Genomic DNA, 20,419 nt, shown 5'->3' with positions numbered 1-20,419 from the left:
GAGCATCATCCTGTATACCAAAAGGCAGCGGTTCCATTACAGTTAGGGCATAACCCAGGTTTTGGGCTCGATCCCCAGTAGGGGGCGTGCAGGAGGCAGCCAATCAATGTATCTCTCATCGATGTTTCTATCTCTCTCTCTCTCTCTCTCCCTTCCTCTCCCTGAAATCAATAAAAAATATTTTTTAAAAATAAAACTGAAGACAGCTAAATTTCAAGAGTTACTTTTAATGAGTAACCTGATAAAGTTATAGTCACCCTATCATATTTCTACACAGACGAGCATCTGTATGGAGGTTCCTTACTCTTGGGAACCCATGATTTCTGATACCTTGCAGCCTTGACTCTCTGGTGAGAAGTCAGCACTAACAGAAGCTAGCTCTAGAATTTCCTGTGCTCAAAGAGGAAATTCTTTGTAAACAGGAAAACCCTTATAAACAGGGAAAGGAAGAAGCCATAATGAAGGCATACAGGGTGGGACAAAAGCACATTTACAGTTGTTTGTATGGAAAATAAGACAATCAATAAATAATACAAGAATAAACTCTGTTTCATGTACTCACAACTATAAACCTACTTTTGCTCTTCCCTGTATATCTCTGTAGCTATGGCTGGCAATACTTCCTGGAACAGGAGACCAGTAGCATCACCCCCTGGGAAGCACCATACTAAGGTTCATGAGCCAGCATCAACTGAGCAAAGCCAGTTTCTGTTCTTACATGCCTGCAACTTTTCCCTAGAATGAAATCTGGTGTCAACCTTAGTTAGGGCTTTCCGTCATTCCCTATGAGCATTCCTTCCTCTTCAAGGATCGTACAATTAATTGTTGTAGCTTCACTGCAGAAGAAGGATTTGTGTGCATGCTTTTAGTGTTTTTATTGTTTTATCTTTAATGGGCATGAAAGTCTGTCTTCTGGGGATAAGTATTGGCCAAAGAATGATAGTCTACCCAACTAGGATTCAAACAGTTAAAGATAATAAATGGCTTTCATTGTTTTTATAACTATTAGCAGGCTCCTTTGATAATTCCCAGCTGATTTATATCTCGGTATCAGTTTCTGTATAGACACCATAAAATGCTATGACATGGAAGCATAGTTGAGACTGACGAAATGTCAGAGGGAAGGGGGAGAGGGGGTGGAGGGGGGGAGAGTGACCAAAGACAGGGACAATGGTGCAGAGAGTGACTGGGGAGGGGGAAGGAACGGGGGGGGGTGAAAGGGTCATTGGGGAGAAAAAGGGACATCTGTAATACTTTAAACAAAAATAAAAATTATATTTAAAAAATAAATAAAAATAAATAAATAAATAAATAAATAAATAATAAAAATTAAAAAATCTGTTAACATCTAAAAAAAAATGCTATGTTAAATAATTTTATATTAAAATCAAAACCAGAACTCAATCTTCACTTAAGAAACAAACAATTTTTATCAGCCTTTGGGAATGGTGCTTGCTCCCCATTCATTAAATGTCTATAAATGTTTGCTAGTTCTTAGAGGATGAATGATTAAAAGGATAGAAGAGATGTGAATTTTAAAAAATCAATCACTGCTTGTAGTTCTATTCCAAAATATATCCTCCATGGCACAGTAGGTCTTTTCCATGAGACTAGTTAATAACAAGCATTCTGCATTTTATAATTATGTACACTGCCAGCAGAGTGCAGTCGAATTTATTGTACATTTGAGTCCCTGGAATCAGTCGTGCCTCACAGCACCTATCATAACAAATGGCATGGAAGGGTTCTTTATATCGCAGGATGCTGAGTTGGATATTTAAATAGCATACCCAGGAAGCATTCAGAGTTATGGTTACCCTCCAAGAGGGGCACCATCCAAAGTACATTATAATTTAAGCGTCATGGCCCATAACTGGAGCCAGATGCTCACTGAGTCAAAATTAGGATCTATAAGAAAGGAAATGAATAATTGTCCCAATGAAACCCAAGTTGGCTAGGAACAGATTGATCACAAATATTTTTAGTTCTTACTGGGTTTTGGGTACACTTCAATTTTTAGACATAAGAGATAAGTCATCTTTAGTTCTGACCACTAAGACCAGTACAATTAACTCTACTTTGGCAGGCTTGGAGAGGTGGAGCAATTTATCCAAGGTCCCACAACTAGATCAATATAGGGGACAGACCAGATTACAGGTCTCATGACTTTCAGCCCAATGTTCTTACTACTGACCTATGCTGTCTCTAGCCTGTGCTGCTGCTGCTTAATTTACTTTGAGAAAAGTATGTAAATAAATGTTTAGGATATTGTTTTCTTACCCTATGCTCATGAATCAAATGGTCCATCTGCCCCTCCCATTAGCAGCACCCTCCCCATCTCCTACCCTACCTCGACACACCATTTGAAAGCCTGTGTCTCCTGCTACTATTCAAGGGGCTGAAACATTCATATCATTTAACTCAGATTTGAGATAAATTACACTATGTTCTCTGAGAAATTACTTTGACACAGACAATTACTACAGCAATAAACAGTGGGACACAGTGTTAAGTACAATCAGCAGATCTAAATGCCCTTAAATGGCATTACTCATTCTTGCACACAAATAAATAATTATATTACTTTCTTTTCAAATTTCAATTTGGACAGGCATAGTCCACTTAATTCACTGGAGCAGAAAGTGGAAGCATTTACCAAAGCTGATAATCCACATGGCAATGTGTAGCCTATACCTGAAATTCATCTTCATATTGTCCACAGTAACTTAGTACAAAGCTTTGTATGTAATAAGGTTTTTAATGGGGGCTTGTTAAATGAATGGCTATTCATGACTAGTCTTAAATTTCCATATTATTGTTTTTTCCATGAGAACAAAATGCAGGATCTAGCTTTGTCATTTGACAAGTCACAAAATCCACTCACTGGTTTTCAGAGAAGTGTTTTGGTCCAAGTAGGAAGGCTTAGTTCTCCCTAGTCAGGTACTCTCTAGAGAAATAAAAGGATACTTTCAAGGAATATTTGTCACCATGGTTTGGGTGACAATATACTGTATACAGGAAAGGATATTAAGGTGAATTAAAATGTATAATTCACCCAGTGAGGTATCCACTGAGAGTGGTCTATCAACCATTTACGAGAACCATATGCTTTATTTTTTAATCATTTTAAGGAAATGAGTATCTGGGAAGGCAGTGTAATTAAAATGTCCCTACTTTCCCCTCAGATTTCCTCTATGCTTCATGCTTTGAAGTTACCACTAGGGCAGTATTGGTCTAGTGCCACTCTTTGCAATAAGGCCATGTTCTTTAGCCCCACAATCTCAACTACTCTACCCTGACTTCCATCTTCCATGCTCCAGGAGCATCCTGGATTGCTTCAGGCACTTCCTCTGTGGGGAGACCTCCCACAACCCAAAAACCACCGTTTTAGTGCTAATCCCAAGAATCCAATGAAGGCGTATCATGTGTCTGCCTTAATTTAAGATTCCAAAATAATATTCAGCTATCTTTTTATAGTAAAATTTCAATCTATCAATCAGAGTTTGATGGGTCAGAATCTTCAAATAGCCAGAATTTTTGCCCACAATTTTTAAGAGAGAAACAAATTATTTTTTTTTTAAAGAGCAGGTGATATCAGAGATTTAGTAAAAGTGACAATTTTTTGGCCTGCTCTAAGGTCAGTACATATTTGGCCAACTGCTTCTACTTTTGACTTCTACAATTCTAGGCAATGACCACCTATGTGCAGAATGATGACCTTGAAATACTGCAAGATATTTGGGCATCAAACATATTCACTTGGTTATATTTATAAAATAAGAAAAGTAGACTTACATGTGTCAGAGAGATATTTTCAATAGTATTTCAATAACAACGAGGACTTTTTGACAGGCACTCAAGTACTTAGAAAATTCCACACATGTTCTTGGAAGGCACTGTTTCCCTTCCCTTCCTTTACAATTCTCTGAGCATGCCACATTTCCCTCTGGTCCTCAGTGTATGCATCCATAAATTTAAAAAAATTAGGTTAGCCTTGGTCATTCTGTACATCAAAAGGCGGAGGGTTCAATTCTGATCAGGGCACATACCCAGGTTGCAGGTTTGATCCCCAGTCAGGCAATTGATCTATGTGTCTCCCTCATATCAATGTTTCTCTCTCGCTCTCGCTCTTCCTCTCTCACTCTCTCTCCCTTCTTCTAAGATCAATTTTTAAAAAAGATTAAGTTAGATGATACCTAAGGTCCCTTTCCATTCTGATGTTCTGTGATTATGTCATCTCTATGATCTCTTGCATGGCCTCTACATTTGTGGCATTATGCATAATTATAGCAGGCCCTACCTCAGAGGAAAATAGTTCCTCTGAGGCTCCCTCTCTCATTCAGTGCCTTTGAGGTACCAAAGGCCAGGGAGACAGTCTCAGGACTATTAGCCCAAGTTGACTAAGGGCAGAGGTTTTGCTGATTCCATCTGTGAAAGGCTAGCACAGTCCCTTTGATGACTATCCTCAAAAGGGCTAAGAAACCAACTCCCACGTAAAAACAGAAGTCCATCTGACAAGCATAGAATTATTAAATAAGTAATTAAATAAAAGAAAGTTTGACAACTGCTTCCAAGAGGTTACACTGGCCTGGAGGTAGTTTGAAATTGTTTGTATTATTAATTGAAAGGCAAAAAGGGAGTCTTGAAATAAATCAGATAAAATAAATAAGAGATTATATTACTGTCAATAATGCTGCATGCAGTCTTGAGATTTGGTGGCAGTCGTAACAAAAATGCCTTATCTTCTTAAGGTTTTCTCTGCCAACTCTCAGTAGGTTCAAAATGCATTTCTGATCCTTCCTCCCTTAAATGGCGATAATATCAAGCTTCAATGACAAAAAAAGAAAATCTTAAAAGTTCTATAGTGCTAAATATTTCTGAGGACATAAATCACCCCACAAATAAATCTAGCACTTGCATACTTCTTCCCACAAGAAAAACTTGCTCTAAAAGCTTTCATGAGCCACAGTCATCAAACTTGGGACTTAGGCTTCTAGGAGTCCAAGAAAAGTTTACCTTCAAATTCAGTTTACACCAGATGACCCGATTTTGAACTTACACCCACCCAAACACAAAGTAAATTTCTGCTGCCAATTCTGACTACTGGAGGGTAACTTGTTCCACTTACTAACAAAACAAAGAAAAAATAAACAAGACCAAGAAATCAGAAAAAGGACTACATGAGCACTATATTGTCTGTATAAGTTATATATCTCACTACATAAATTTTCTACAGAGATCCTAGATACTTCTTATACCAAGAATAAACACTGAGAGACTTCAGAGGACTTGTCTACTTTATTAACCTTGCCCAATTATAGGGGTGAGTTATCCACAATATCAATACTGCTTTTGAGTTTGATCATTAGCACCCATCTTTCTTAATTACTTTTACCCCCAATATGTCAAACACCCTCTATCTATTTTCCATTCATCTTTTAAAACTGACAACTACCCCATCTGCACTAGGGAAGATTTGGAGAAGGGCAATTCTCCATGGGTGAGTATTTTGTAAAGTCTAAGAGATGAGCTTGGAGAGAGTTGCAAGTACAAAATGCACCAGAGATAAGTTTCTTCTAGCACCAGGCTTTTATATTTAAATTCACTCTCATATCAAGCAGACATATACTCAATTATAAAGTATAAAAAATCTAAAATTAAATACAAGTGAATTTAAGTGCATCCATTTTTTGTTACTATTCACACCTTGATTCCCTGTCCTTATTGCAAATAATCAAGAAGAGTTCATTTTAAAGAGCAGGTAGACAGGATTGCTGGAGATGGGAGGGTGGGGGAAGCCAGAATGGATAGACTAAATGGTCTATTGAGACCTCTACTCACTCTATCATTCTGTTAGTAGTCATTGATCTTAATGTTCTTGGACTATTCTGTATGAATAAGGCAAACTGTAATAGATCCACAGATTGATCACTCAACAATCTGATGTCAGAAGGATGGAGGAGGGTGGGGGGTGGAGGAGGAGAGAGTAACCAAAGAATTTATATGCATATATGCACAACCCAAGGACACGGACAATGGTGGGGAAAGGGACTGGGGAGGGGGATGAGACAGGGTGGAATGGGACATTGGGGAGAAAAAGGGACATCTGTAATATTTTAAACAAAAATAAAATTTAAAAAATCTGAGACCTGTTTTAAAAGATGGAGCTTAAGTTCTTTTTCATTCATCCCTTGGGTATGTGGATAATTCAAAGGCAAATACTAGACCTATCTGTTGAGTATGCTTAGCTAATAGGCCAGTTTGATCTTAATATTACACAGTCACTACTCTAGCTTTGTCTGAGGATTTACGCTTCCCTTTATGTCACCAAATCACAAAATGACCACATATCATACATCAAGTACAAGGCTCAGAGATCAGAACAACTGATTTTTGGGGCTGTGTCCCAACACACTCTTTTCTAGTAAGAGAAAGTGGGTAAACTAATATTAAGTGAACACTTACTACGTGTTAGACACTGTGCTAAGAATTTTCACATGCGTCATCTAAAGCATGTTCTAGACTGGGAGCAGGGTTGATCTATTCAGAGAATAAATGGTGCATGGAAAAGAGGAGGAGGAAGGTGTTGCATCTAGGAATCAATAAATCCAACAACAAAATGTTGATCCAAGAAGTATCAGCAGAATACCAGAAGAGTTTACTTTCCATAAAGATACCAATATCCTCAACAAGCTGAAGATAGAATATCAAGAGGCTCAGGGAATAATGCATATCTTTAGAAATGATCACAACAGCAGTATTTCTCCAAGCTACATTGGGCTTGCTTGGCACTACAGAGTAGGGGAGCTTGGGGTTCAACCAACAAACACACTTGTACCCATCCACCTGTGCCCACATATCTGCTACCTCTAGATAACTCTCTCTCTCCCTGGGGCACAGGCTGATCATGCACCATTTCCTGAAAAGAATTTTCCTCTGTCTTGCTCTGGAGACTTTGGCATAAGTTTGGGGAGGATGCTTTGTGTATCCTCTGGCATTCAAGTGACAAGCTAATGCCCAAAGATTAGAGCCAGGGGAGGTTTGTCCAAGTGTCTGACCTAGAAGAGCCATGGCTTTAGTTCTTTTCTAATTAGGATAATTAACCTCCCTTGCTTGTTCATTCTAGTCTAATCCAAAATGCTCAAATTAAAATGGCACAGGGGACTATCAGGCTCTAGGGACAGGAAACAGTTTACAAGCCTTTCATCTCCAAAATAGCCACCATCAAGGCAAAATCAGGATACAGTTCTCACAACATCTTCACCTTTGAAACAACCTTGTGATGCCTTGAGGGCCAACTTCAGAATTGTCATCAATGTAAATATCTTATCAGCTCTGCTGACTAAATTGTGGTTCGGGTGTGTGGGGGGAGGGGGATACTAAGAGGACAGCATTTCTCTTTGTATTTTCATATTGGCTTTGTGGTTGGTTCAAGAACAAAAACTGGATGGCTTAAAGTTGGTAGGATTTGATGTGGGATTTATGAAACTTGTTCTCTGGCAACAATCACTGGAGGCAAAAATTGTGCATCATTTCAAAACCTGGAATCAAATAGCAGAATTTCACATAGGACAAAAACACAACTAAGGGGTAACAATACTGCAGTTCTTCCTCTTGTATTTTAACTTCCCATTCTCCACATATGAGCAGGTTTGAGTTTCCCATCAGGTATCTACAGTCTCCATGCTGCTTAGGCAAAAGGACTGGGTACAGTCCTTTGGATCTTTGCTGCTCCTTACTGTAGGATTTACTCCAAGGTCTTCCCTACATGCAGCTCTTCATGTCTGTATGGGGAACCACTATGCCTATAGTTTCCCTGCCAAGTATTGTTTGGCTACAGTCCCTTGTGAGCCTCTATGACTGATGGGAAAGGCAAGACAACAGAGTAATAGATATGGTTAAGTTTTCCATTTGACTGAGTACTAAAGAGTTCTTTCCAGCCCAGTAATGCTAGAATTTTCCATCGGTCTGTCTTGGTTGGAGCCTTGGGATATCCCCAGTGGCTGAGGACTCTGACTTGCTACTCACTGCATCATAGAACCACCAGCAAAAATAGCTTAGCATGCCCAGCTGGTGTTGCTCAGTGGTTGAGCGTCAATTTATGAACCAGGAGGACAGGGTTGGATTCCGGTTCAGGGCATATGCCCGAGTTTTGGGATTGATCCCCAGTAGGGGGAGTGCAGGAGGCAGCTGATCAATGATTCTCTCTCATCATTGATGTTTCTGTCTCTCTCTATATATATCTCCCTTCCTCTCTCTGAAATCAATAAAAACATATATATTTTTTAAAATAGCTTAGTATGTTGTCAAGAGTCTTGTCTTGAGCCTGGGTTGAGCAAATGAGTCGCTCTCCAATCTTTTTTTTAATTCTTGTCCTGTTCCCCTTCTAGCCCTACACTGTTCACTTCTCATCCATAACCTCCACTGAAGCCTTGGCTTTCCCTACTTCTGAATCACCCACTGTGTTAACAAGCCAAACTGTGTTAACTGTTTCTCAGTAGATATATGATAATGACCAGACTAGTGCTTCTTAAATTCTGATGTGCTGCAAATCACCTGGAGAGCTTTTTAAAATGCAGGTTCTGTTTCATTTAAGTCTGGGGTGGAACCTGACAGTCTGCATTTCTAATAAGTAGCTTTGGTGATGGCAATGTCCCTGGTTCGTGAACCACGCTTAAGTAGCAAAAGTGTCTGGTATATCTTTAAGGGTCTTCTTGTATAATTGATATGTTAATCCAGGGGCCACACTTAAAGTAGCAAGAACATATACCATATTTCTGAATGAGTTAAACTCAACTGCACTGCTCAAAGTAAGAGATTGTGACACAGCAACCTCTCTTAGCAGTTAGCAATAGTGTCCTTTTATATGGAGGCAAAAATAATCCTTTAGTGTAACCAGAGCTGTGCAGAGGGCGTGGCAAATGTGGACCTTGGCAAAGACTATCTTTCTTGGGATCTGGGTTACTTAAATAAGCCTTCCTGGGCACCTGCCCTGCTTCCTGAAGGCAATCATGCAGGCCAAACTCATTTTGAGTCCAGCCACTCCATTCATTGAATCCACTTTCACAGCAGCTCTGGATGGCTGCGGCTGCCACATCACTCATACTGTGATCTGCATCAGTGGTTAAGACAATGAAAGCAGCTACATCATCCAAGGCACAATCCATTTATTTCATGCTGAAAAAAACAATCTTCTATCCAAGTGGGGCCAGCTAAACCGGGCAGTTGCCACAGCTTTAAGGTTATAAAAAATTATGCCTTTTTCACTATTTAGCTTCTCAGTGGAGAGTAATGTACCCCTTAAGGAGGTCCCTGATGTCATTAGCACATCAGTGCTGTGCCGGACAGAGTAAGTCCATTTCTCTTCTGAGGTGTAAGGTATATAACATCTGAGGTTGTTAAAACATAAATTTGATGGAGAATTTCACTGTCTTGTTTCCCTCCTACAATAATTCCTAAATCCTTTTTTCTTTAGCATTGCTGCTCATTGTATTCTTTGCTCAAAATAAACCTTAAAAAACATTTGTATTTTGTTTAGAGGATGCTCTGTTGCATTGATATTTGCAGAGCTAAACACTGCAGATGGGAAGGTTCCCCTAAGAAGATTCCAGACCATTATGATTATGCAGTTTCAATCCAAAATATAAACATGTTTTATGGCCTAAGGGGGTTGTCAAACAGTGTTTTAAAACACACTGGCAAATCTGGTTGTTTTAAAAGTGGGCCTATTTAGGAATTCAGAATAGTCCCACACCTACACTTTCTAGGGGCTATATGGGAACAAATCTTGCTGTAGTGGCCCATTGCCAGCTCTGGCCCATTTCTTTCATGGAGTCTCCCAGCTAAATAAATATCCATCATTAATTTTTCCCTCTTGTCCACTGCCCCTGCCATCCTAAACTGGTTACGTAACTCTCCTGGAGAGCTTAATAAATACTTCCATCTGCATAGGACCCTACAACTCCACCCCTCCTTCAAAATGATACCTAAGACCATAGTACATCAGCCAGTGAAATCAAATTTCCAGCTAAGAGGAACTCACTTAGAAATTTGTTAAGTTCTGTCACTAGCATTTTGCCTGAATGAGCACAGAAGCTTTCTGGGCATGGTCAACTAGTCCTTCCACTAACCCAATCATTATGATGACTAGCTACATGGTTCCTAATTAGATTCATTTTATTCAAATAAATTCTTAGCCAGTGCAGTTTCCCAGCAGTTCATCCCTGTAGCAGGCATCTTAACTATAAGTGACTCAGGGCTCTCTCTCTCTGGAAACCTCCCAGATTCTAGTTTGTTGAAGCACTCTTAAATTCAGTCATAGCCATTTGGCTGTTTGTCCTTTGAAACTAGTTAGCTCAGTTAGGTACATCCTCTGGCTAAATTAAGCCAAGGCCATGATTTTGATGGCTAACAGGGCCAGTTAGCTTCCTTCGAGTCGACGAGTCTAGGCTTTTTCCTCCATCTTGCCCAGCCAACCCTCTTAGTAATCTGTACCATTGGTGGTAAAGGAGACTGGGCCTAGTGGTGGGGTTGGCCTTGTTTACATCTCTTTGCTTTATGCCCATAGATCTAGCCAAAGTGTCAATTTCCAAGTGAAACACTAATTAGAAACAATGAGGGAAAGTGAGCAGAAATTTTTAAAAAGATGTTTTCTCTATCTTTTCCTCTTTCAGATTCTTTCCTTTTCTCTAAGTCTTGGTTCCCATTTGTCTATTATCAGAATAGAATGTTCTTGATCCACCCTCCAAACTCTGTCTGACAGTACTATTTATACAATCCTCAAGAGACCCTTCAAAATAGAATATTGAAGAAACCGAGTTCCAGAATTGGAAAGGAACAATCAACCATAAACTTACCCAGCTTAATAAGTCCCTCAAGACTTTCCTCGAAGGTAAATCTTAGATTGAAAGCAATTTGAAACATTTATAATACCGCCTTTGAACTTAATCCTATGGGCAAATAAAAACTTTTGAAGGTTTTTGAGAATGAGCGTGCCTATTACATAATCAAAAAAGTGACAAAGTTAAAGATGGTGTTCGAGAGCAGCTGGGACTGTTGCAGTTGCCCAAGCAAATACGAATAATAACTTTCAAATAGCTGGTAGTATCAGGAATGCAAAGAAAGGGAAAGACACAGAAAAGATGAATTAATTTGACATCGTGTTTGCTTAGAGCAATGGAAGAGTCAAAGACAATGTTCAGATTTGATAACTAGGAAAAGTGACAGAAATAGGGAAGTCAGAAAGAAACAGCTGCTTTGGAAGCAGGGGCCATCTGAGACAGTGTGAGAAATAAATAAGGACACAAGAAATGATAAAACCTGCCTAGTCTAGTTACTCCAGCTCAACTGCAGAGATGGTGATTAACTGATGAGAGATATGCCATTATCCAGAGAACCCTGGTTGTGTTTCTGTTAAGCATTAACTTACAGTTGATTGCACAGCATGCATCCCAGTGGGCCTGAAAAATCCTGGGGTGTCTTCAGGTAGACAACACTGTGTTCTAGATCCCTCCCTGTCATGGAGAAACACAGAAAAATGTAAGATGCCATCTTTCCCGGGAAACTACATATATCAGAAATAATTTTAGCTGCTAATGAGGAGAAAGAAGAGTATGAGCTTGGAAGCCAGACCTGGGTGTAGATCCCAGCTGCAAAAGTTATTAGTTATGTGCTTTTAGTCATAAACATGTGCCTCTATGAGGCTCAACTTCCTCATCTATTAATTGCGGAAGACTACCTATGCTTAGGATTGTTGGGAGGATTCAATGTGATAATGTGTCTAAATGCTTAACATAGTGCCAAGCCCAAAGAGGCATTCAATAAATATTAGTTTATACTCAAATCCCAAACCTGAGAGTGAAAAGAAAAGCAATTCAATTTAAAACCTCAGGGATGAAAAATTTATACATGACAATACAAAAAAGGAATCTTATTCCAGCAATGATTTAAAGATGGCATACAACCATAACCCCTGAGAGATAGTGGCTACCCTCTGTAGCCTAAAATTCTCAGGCTAATAGAGAATAGGCATAAGAGTTTGGAACCTTCATTTCCCACCATCTCAATTGCAGTGATCTTTTTGTTGAGATTTGTTTGGAACTGAGTCTTAATTAAAGAGAGGTTTGTGGGATGGGGTGAGGCTTTTCCAGCTGTGGAGGGCAGCCAGAGTAAATCATTACAGATTGAAGATGTTGGAGCAGGCTGTGCCCTGCCCGAGGACTGTGTGATTAGGCAGAAGGAGCCAAGCCATGGGCTTCAAAGGTTGTATAGATTAGAGTGAACACCAATATCAAATGGGAGTCCCAGCTAGATTTGAAAAAAAAGATACGCTCTAACACATAAACTTACTTGTGGAATCTCTGGCTCCTCCATGCAAAGGTATTGAAGAAAGTTACAGAAGTCTTGAAGGCAAAGCTACAAGGGGTATCCGTCATGATTTTCCTATTGGATTTTAACTTTTACTCAATACTAAAATGGGTCTTTATCCATAAAACACAACAGAAATGTCATTTTTCATCCATATTGAAAGTCAATACCAGAAAAGTGTTGTGGTCATGATCAAGTTGGGACCTACCACTGGGTAAACCATTTTCTCTGTCTGGTCTTCAGTTTCTCATTTGTACAATGAAGAGATTGGGATCATCATTAAATTCTGGCTCTCATATTTGAGAATTCTGGCCGCCTCAGACAACCTAACTTCTCTGCAGCTCAGACAAGATTCAGCCACTCTTCCTGGAGCCCAAGCCTGCACAAGATGAAACATTAGCTTCCTTCATACTGCAAAATCCATTCTTATGCCCCCATTAAAAGTTGCAATTGAAAGAAAAAAACTAATCAAAGTGCATTGATCTTGGTGTTGTTTTCATATGTGTGTTTATTTTTTAGTATGGAGGGACACATGAAAATTCTTATTTACCTTGTAAGTTTTACATATCCTATTTTAATGTTTCCCAAGCAGTTTTTAGACCACAGAGTTAAGTTAAGGGAACTTTTTTTCCTCAAGGGAAAAGTGTGTTCTCTATTGTCCTCAGGACTATATCTTTGACCCCTCTGTATCCTCTAGGCAAAAGCTTACACTTAATATTACCTTTAACAGCCTTCCAATAGTATCAGAATCAAGAAGTCTCAGCACTCCAGCAGGCAGAGGAAGCCACAGTCCTTTGCAATCAGATCCAGACCCTTTTCATCTTTGATATAAATTCATCCCCGCTTTCTACCCCATTTTCTTTTTGCTGGTAGCCATTATCCATACCTCACACCCAAAGCTCAGAAATGTTAAGAAGTTTGGCTTAGCCTTGCTTTCTCAAAATTGAGAATGCTGAAGAATGTTTCCAGATAAGTCACTTTCCTAAAGAGAAGCTTTTAGCTTAATGGAATACAAACACATATTTTCTGAGCTCAAGTCCCACCTCAGTAAATTCACTTTACTACTCCATAGGCACAGGCCAAGCCCAGGATTGGATACTCAAGCAAAATATACCCACTTCCAGGAATTGATTCAAAGTTCATTCCCTGCTGGAGGAGGGGTAGCCAGGTGAAAGGTCATCTTAATTGTGGCCACTAGGTTCTATTTGGAATAAACTGGACCTGGGAAGAAGACATACTATAACTAATAGGTAGCACTTCTTCCTCCAACCTATAAATGGGGCCTTTTTTAAACCATGCATAAAGCCTTTCTCCCATCGCCACACAACCAGAGCTGGCAAGTGCATCCTTTCTTTGGTTGAAATTTATAGTCAGCTCTCTCTCCCAGGTACCCCATAAAGTGCCTGCTAACACCCAAGCCACTCAACACTTGCTTGGCTAGGAGACACAGTCATGTGATCAGTGCTGGGAATTACTGATTTCAAGGCATTAAAAGCTAAGTGAGAAAATGTTATATAAGAAACTCAATTAATGGGCATGATCAGTCATCACATGACATCCATTAAGTGTGCAGCAGTCCACAGAACAACTTTGAGATGACTCAAACCCTCTATAAGTTTAATTTTATGTAGTCTATCTCAGATAATTATGTAGATACCAAACAGAAACACAAAGAATTTATGCACATACATGGTAGTATTTCCTTTAATCCAAATTCCAGTTGCTTTTAGTTGTTTTTATTTTTTTTATATCAGATCTTGTGTGGTTGAGCATCAGAAGGCTTGCCTACTCTGCTTTTCCCAGACGTTAAGCAAATCTACTCCAGATGGTCTTTTAAATTTCCTTTCAGCTGACAATGCAAAGCAAGTTTACTTTCACTCAACAAAACTGACATATCTATTTGCGCATACTTTCTCAGCTTATGGCAAGGAGAATGAAGCTACATAATTCACCAGCAGGGAGACAAAGTTCATAATGAAGAACGGGATGAAAGAGAAACATGGAAAAGGCAGGATTACATGAACTGCCAGCTTCAGAGCCAACTTTAAACTTGATGAGTATTCAGTACTTGTCTCCTCAAGTGGGATATTTGGATAACAGGAATACTTCAAGCTGCCAAACAATACTCTCCCAGTTACTGTTTTTTTCAATTTCTCCATTAGAGTTTGTCCCTTTACTTTAAGGCATGGAGGGGGTCACAACTGAAGCAAAATAGACAGTCATGAACAGTCTAATATGAGTAAAGGGTTTGATTTAGAGTGGGGAAGGATTTGTGTTGGAAGAGAAGAAAGGACACACAGAACTAGGACACCGAGGGTACCACCTTCTGTTCACTGACTTAATAAATTAGCTAAGGTCTCATCTTAATAATGGTGCTGTAAAGAAGAGAAGCTTTGCAGAGGGTCTGCTCTTAATTAAAGGGAAACTTAAACAAACACAGTTATGAGCAATGAAGGCCTCAGGGAAATCTTAAATTTGTTCAAGGTAAATTGAGGTGGGTGTGAGTGAATATTTGTTTTTATCCTGTTCCATAAAATCCACAGACTAACATCCATATGCAAACACAGAGGGGTCCTTGATCTTCCCATCTCAAGTTCCTCATACACAGAAGTGTTCCTTCATTAGCATCTCAAATTTAGACAATCACTATATTGATTTTGGTGGAAACCAAATGTGTTTAAATCAAGTTAAAATGAAAACAAACAACAACAAACCAACAAAATGTAGATTCAAATGTGCTATGGGAATCTTTCCATTAAATTCTTTTTAAAGAAAATGACACTTTGTAACATGAATAATTATATTCTGAAGTATTGGATTTGAGTTCAGATTTTTGAGTATCAGTTTTGTTAGATATGAAAAAATATAACATGAAATAACTGAATGAAGCTTATCTCTCTCTTTCTTCTGCTTCTGTTATTTTGCTCTTCACTTGTCTCAGAAACCACCTTCACATTCCATATGTAGCTTCTCTGTTCTCTTACTTTGCCACAATATACAAGAAAAATTTATCTGAAATCTCATAGAGATCGCAGAAGTGAGATATGGAGAGAATGGTTCACATAAGGTTTGGGTTTAAAACCCAGGTGAGAACTAGAATAAGTGCAGAAGAGAAATTTTCATTTGCTTCCTAACTCTCATAATTTTTTTATGAACAAAAATATTAATTTCATAAAATGTTTAACTTCTGTTCATCAAAATGTATCACAAGCAACATTAATTGACAAGTAAACTGAATTAAAGTATGTGACATATATTACAGATACAATATATAAATTAATAAGAAAGATATTAACATCATAATAGAAATGTGGACAAAGGAAACAAACAAGGAATTCTCAAAATAAGGAGTAAACATGGACACAAAAATGACAAAAGTCACTAACTTTACTAATAATCAAAGAAATGCTAACAAAAAAGAATATTTTTATATTTCCCTATCAAATGGGCAAATATATTATTCAATGCTAGCAAGGGGATAGAGAGACAAGTACTCTTATTCTGCTGATGGGACAAAAACTGAATTGCCCTCTGGGAAAGACCAACTTTCCTCTCTAGAGCATTTCCAGAGGGTCAGCAATCCCTTTTGAGGCTTTATGGAAAAATTCTCTGAGAATCCCAGGCAGGCACAAAATGCTATAAATGTTAACACTCACAAGGAGCCCATTTGTCAATATGAGAGACCCCCATCATTTGGGGGACTGCTAGAAACCATGTCAGAAGTATAGATGGTGTAGCTCTGAGAGATCTGATACAGGTTCTTGAGCAACAAAAGGTAGTGCTAACCCTGCTGGAAGATGCAAAGCAGAAAGAAGAAAATTATCCTCAACTATATTTCCTTGGATGTCTTCATTACCAACCTCCATATGTCAATAATTTGTTTCTTACTCTTCTATGTTTTCAGATAAAATACTAAATTTGCTCAGCATGGAGCAGTTTTTTACTTTTACTTTTTGAACACTGAGCAAAATTCTGCCCTTCTTTCCCCCTATGAAAATGGCTTTGACAGTTGTAGATGTGAGATCTTTCTGTGTTTCCATCCCTGTCATGAGGTCAACCTAACAGGCACAGATTAAATCTTCTGGGAGCAGATTCTGAGATGGAGATTTGCATGCAAAGGTTTATTGGGGAGTAGCACTCTCATTATTGACACTTGTTGGAGGAAAAGAAGAAAGCAGGTTTGGGCAGAAGATGGGCTGTGGTGTAGTTATAACAAGACCTCAGCCTACCCTTCAGGGAGCTCTGAAGTTAGTTGAGTTGCCCCATTTGGGGTGAAAGGGTGGTGCCTTTATTCCCCATATAACCAGTTATTAGATACAAGCTGATCTGGGAAGCCAGTATAACCTTAAACTAGGCAGCTCTCCTCAGCCAACAACTTTCCCAGAAGCTGGAGGAATAAGTCCTTTGGTGCTAAAGGGGGTCTTGGGTGGTACAGCACAGCATCCTTACACTAGCCAGATGGCATCCTTGTTTAGAAAGAGTTGCCACATGCCATATGTAGCTCCCAGTCCAGTAGGGTTGGTTTGGTAATAGCTGCAGCCCAGTTCTTCATTCATAATCACCTTTCCACGCTTCTATTGTTATGCTTCTATATGATCTTGGTTGAATGCAGATGACAATCTAGCATTTGCCCAGTTACCGATGTAGTGATTCCCATTCTTTAAAACAAAGAAGAAAAAGGAGGTGGACAGCAACAGTGGTTGGAAATCAAGATGAGAAAATTTGCTGCTCAAATAAAAGTAGCTTTCAGTACTACAAAGTAAGGTGTGTTAAAGTTCACTCAGAGTGGAGGACAATTCGGAAGCTGCTAAAACAGCAACGTTATTTTTACAAAGCCAAAAATATAGGAGGTGTTATGCACCTCACCTCCTATAAGCACCAATGCCTGCTTCTGCTCTGCCTCCAGAGACAAACTTTTCTTTCCTTTTTTCTCCCTCAAACTCATATTTATTCTCTTTGGTCAGCTACAACAGGGAACAAAGTATAATAAATTGAGTACGAAAACAAATAAAAGCTTTTTTTGGATTGCTCACTGACAGGTACTGAATTGAGGTGGCCACTCCCCCCAGGATTCGAAAGTACACAGCCACATGCTCAAGCAGACACAGAGAAACTTTGCATGATAAAAGATACTACGTTGTTAAGCCACCATTGTGACTTGCTCAGAAATGTGAGCAAGTCTCATAGCCCAGGAGGCCCCAGACCTAAGCTCATTAAGAAAGCAGTGCGATTTTGAATAGGTAATACATTTACATGGTTCAAGGAACAAGTATAAAAAGATCTATAAAATCAGGGTTTAGTAAGAGACCTCTCATTTGTGACAGCAGGCAACATATACAGCTGCACTCATCTGTCATCTATGTCTTCTAGGAGCTTATGCTCTGAGAGAATAGCATGAGTTGTATTTTTTAACCTTTATCGTTTTAGTACTTACAGAAAATAATACTTGCTTCTTGTAAGATAGTCAAACATTGCATAAACAAATGACAGTGCAAGTAGAAGTTCTTGGCAATCCTACACCTTAGAGAAAACCACTGCCAGTGCCTTCTATTTTTTCTATACATATACAGACATGTATTTTTTACAAAACTGAAATTACACTATAAATGCTATTTTGTCACTTTTTTCTATATAATATTATATTACAGAAATCTTTCATTTTATTATACAGAGATTGAGCTATCTTTTGAACAGCAGCATAGTACTTTATGTGTGTATAGTATAATGTATTTCACCAGTTTTATTTTGAATCCCCTTTAAATTTTTGTCACACAGTGCCTTAAATCAGTTTCTCCATTGCTTTTTCTTTTATCTTGAATTCAAATCTCATCTCAGGAGAAATAAATGAGAAGTCAGTATGGGAAGATTTGTGTGGGAAGAGAGTCATCCACAAAGGCCTATGTATGGGCAGGGGGATGCCAGAAAAAGGGACATACCTGGAGAGTATTAAGCTAAGCGAAATAAGCCAGTAAGAGAAGGACAAGTATCAGATGATCTCACTTATATGTGGAATCTAATGAACAAAAGAAGCTGGCAAACAAAACAGATCCAGAGACATGGAAGCACAGAGCAGACTGACAGATCTCAGAGGGAAGGGTTAGGGGGTGGGAAGAGATTAACCAAAAAACTTATATGTATATATGAATAACCCATAGACAGGCAATGGTGTGGTGAAGGCCTGGGGAGGAGGTGGGAGTAGAGAGGAGGGGTTCAATGGGGGAGGAAGGGGGACATCTGTAATACTTTCACAATAAAGATAAATTTAAAAAAATAAAAATATATATAGTAACCTGGTATATCCCAAATTAAAAAAAAAAAAAAAAAAAAAGACATTCAGGTGCAATTGCCTTGAGTAACAAGGAGAGTACTGAATAAGTGGTAAAGACCATCTTCCAGATTTGAGCAAATGTGCAAGCAGGGAAGACGTAAGGATTGGGATGGGGTAAAGGAATTAAAGGAAAGAAGATAAAAGTAGGTAGAAATGGAAGAATCTTGATACGTGGATGGTGAGTTGTTACAGAGCAAAGGTTTTACAGTGAGAACTGATATGCTTCAGTTGAATCCAAGCTTGATATTAATTCATGATATAACATGGTTATTGAAAAATATTAACAATCCCTAGTAACAGCACATATCAAAGCAAGCAATATCTCATCATCATTCACACTAGTCAGGTCAAATCTGAATTATCAGGATCAATAAAATATTGAAAAATACCCATAAGTGAAAGAACGGTGAAGGAACTTATCATCATGTCGTAAAAGTAATTGTTGAAGGATTGGGATGTCTTTCGCCCTGAAGAAAAGGAAGAAAAAGAGAGATATATAAACTGTTTTTTAAAATGTGAGGGACTATCACATGGAAAATGGATGAAACTTGTCCCTTTGGCCCCAAAATGGTGGAAAAGGACTAACTAGTAGAGATTACAAGAATATAGGTTTTGAATCAACAGACAAAAATACTTGTATTTTGCTAATGGGTCTTTTAAAAAGTTTAATTTAAATATATTGAAGACACCCTGTGTAATTTCTTTGCCATTATTATTCAATCAATACTTTCTTCATAAATAGTACAGAAGTAAAATTCAACCTAGTCTTTGGTGAGTTTTCATAAGTTGTTAATTAGTGGTACTCAAAATAATAAGGCCTTATTGTATACTGCTTAAGAATGATTTTCAAATACTTTAATCTCTTTCTTCCTATGCTTATTTCTTAATCCCATGCCTTGGCCCACCATGTACCCTCAAATCCCACTGAAGCAGAGAGCACATTGAAAACCCACACAAAAATGTAAATCTGAGAAATAAATATGTGTGATTGGTTTAAAAAGAGTAAGAATTAACATTTAAAGCAATGGCAATTTGATCTGTAATTTTGAGCTCCTATGCTGAAATTGCTCATTTGGAAATTACTAAGTGCTTGGGTCTCATTTGTGATCTTCTTCCTGCATACACCCATCACACAAAGGAGTCATAATGACCAGCTGAGTCACTGCTGCCATCTCCCTGAAACATGCTCTCCAAATGTCAATACCATTTTCTGTGGTGCAGTGAAGAAGATTCCCAATGGTAGTCTGCTTACACTACAGGGTGAGCTCAAGACAGCACTGAACCTGGAATGTGTTTAAAGGGCAGTACAAGCTTCCTCCATTTTCTGCTCCTCCTGTGGCCAAACCGTTACGCCACAGATCATTTTCAATTTGCAAATCATACCCATCACCCACTTCCACTAGTCATTACTTAAATATAAATGGAAAACCATTTAAATTTATTGGAGGAAGGGAGATACTTTTGACCATAGCCCAACAAAATTATGTGAACACTTGATGAAATTATACTCAAATTATGGACAAATGCCAGAAGCAAAAGTAGAGGCATGATATAATATAGAGACACAAGTAGTCTAAAAGACCAGTACACAGGAACTCCTGTACTATCTTGTGGTTCATACTTTAAGATATACTGTTCTTCCCAATTTCACAAACCCTGACTCCAAAAAGGTTACCAAAAACTCAAACATCAGATTTTTTTCCCTTTTCCATTTGGCATAGATCC

General features: G+C 38.6%; 1 protein-coding gene across 1 annotated transcript in view; it reads left to right on the top strand.

Moving 5' to 3' along the window:
- Positions 1-20,419, top strand: part of GRIA3 (glutamate ionotropic receptor AMPA type subunit 3) — a 252,568-nt gene that overhangs the window by 101,461 nt on the left and 130,688 nt on the right. The gene's annotated exons all lie outside the window — the stretch shown is intronic.

Source organism: Miniopterus natalensis, chromosome X (assembly GCF_054644295.1).
Source record: "Miniopterus natalensis isolate mMinNat1 chromosome X, mMinNat1.hap1, whole genome shotgun sequence".
In the NCBI taxonomy this organism is placed as follows: domain Eukaryota; kingdom Metazoa; phylum Chordata; class Mammalia; order Chiroptera; family Miniopteridae; genus Miniopterus; species Miniopterus natalensis.
The sequence above is the reverse complement of the archived record's forward strand: the minus strand, read 5'-3'. Positions and strand labels throughout refer to the sequence as shown.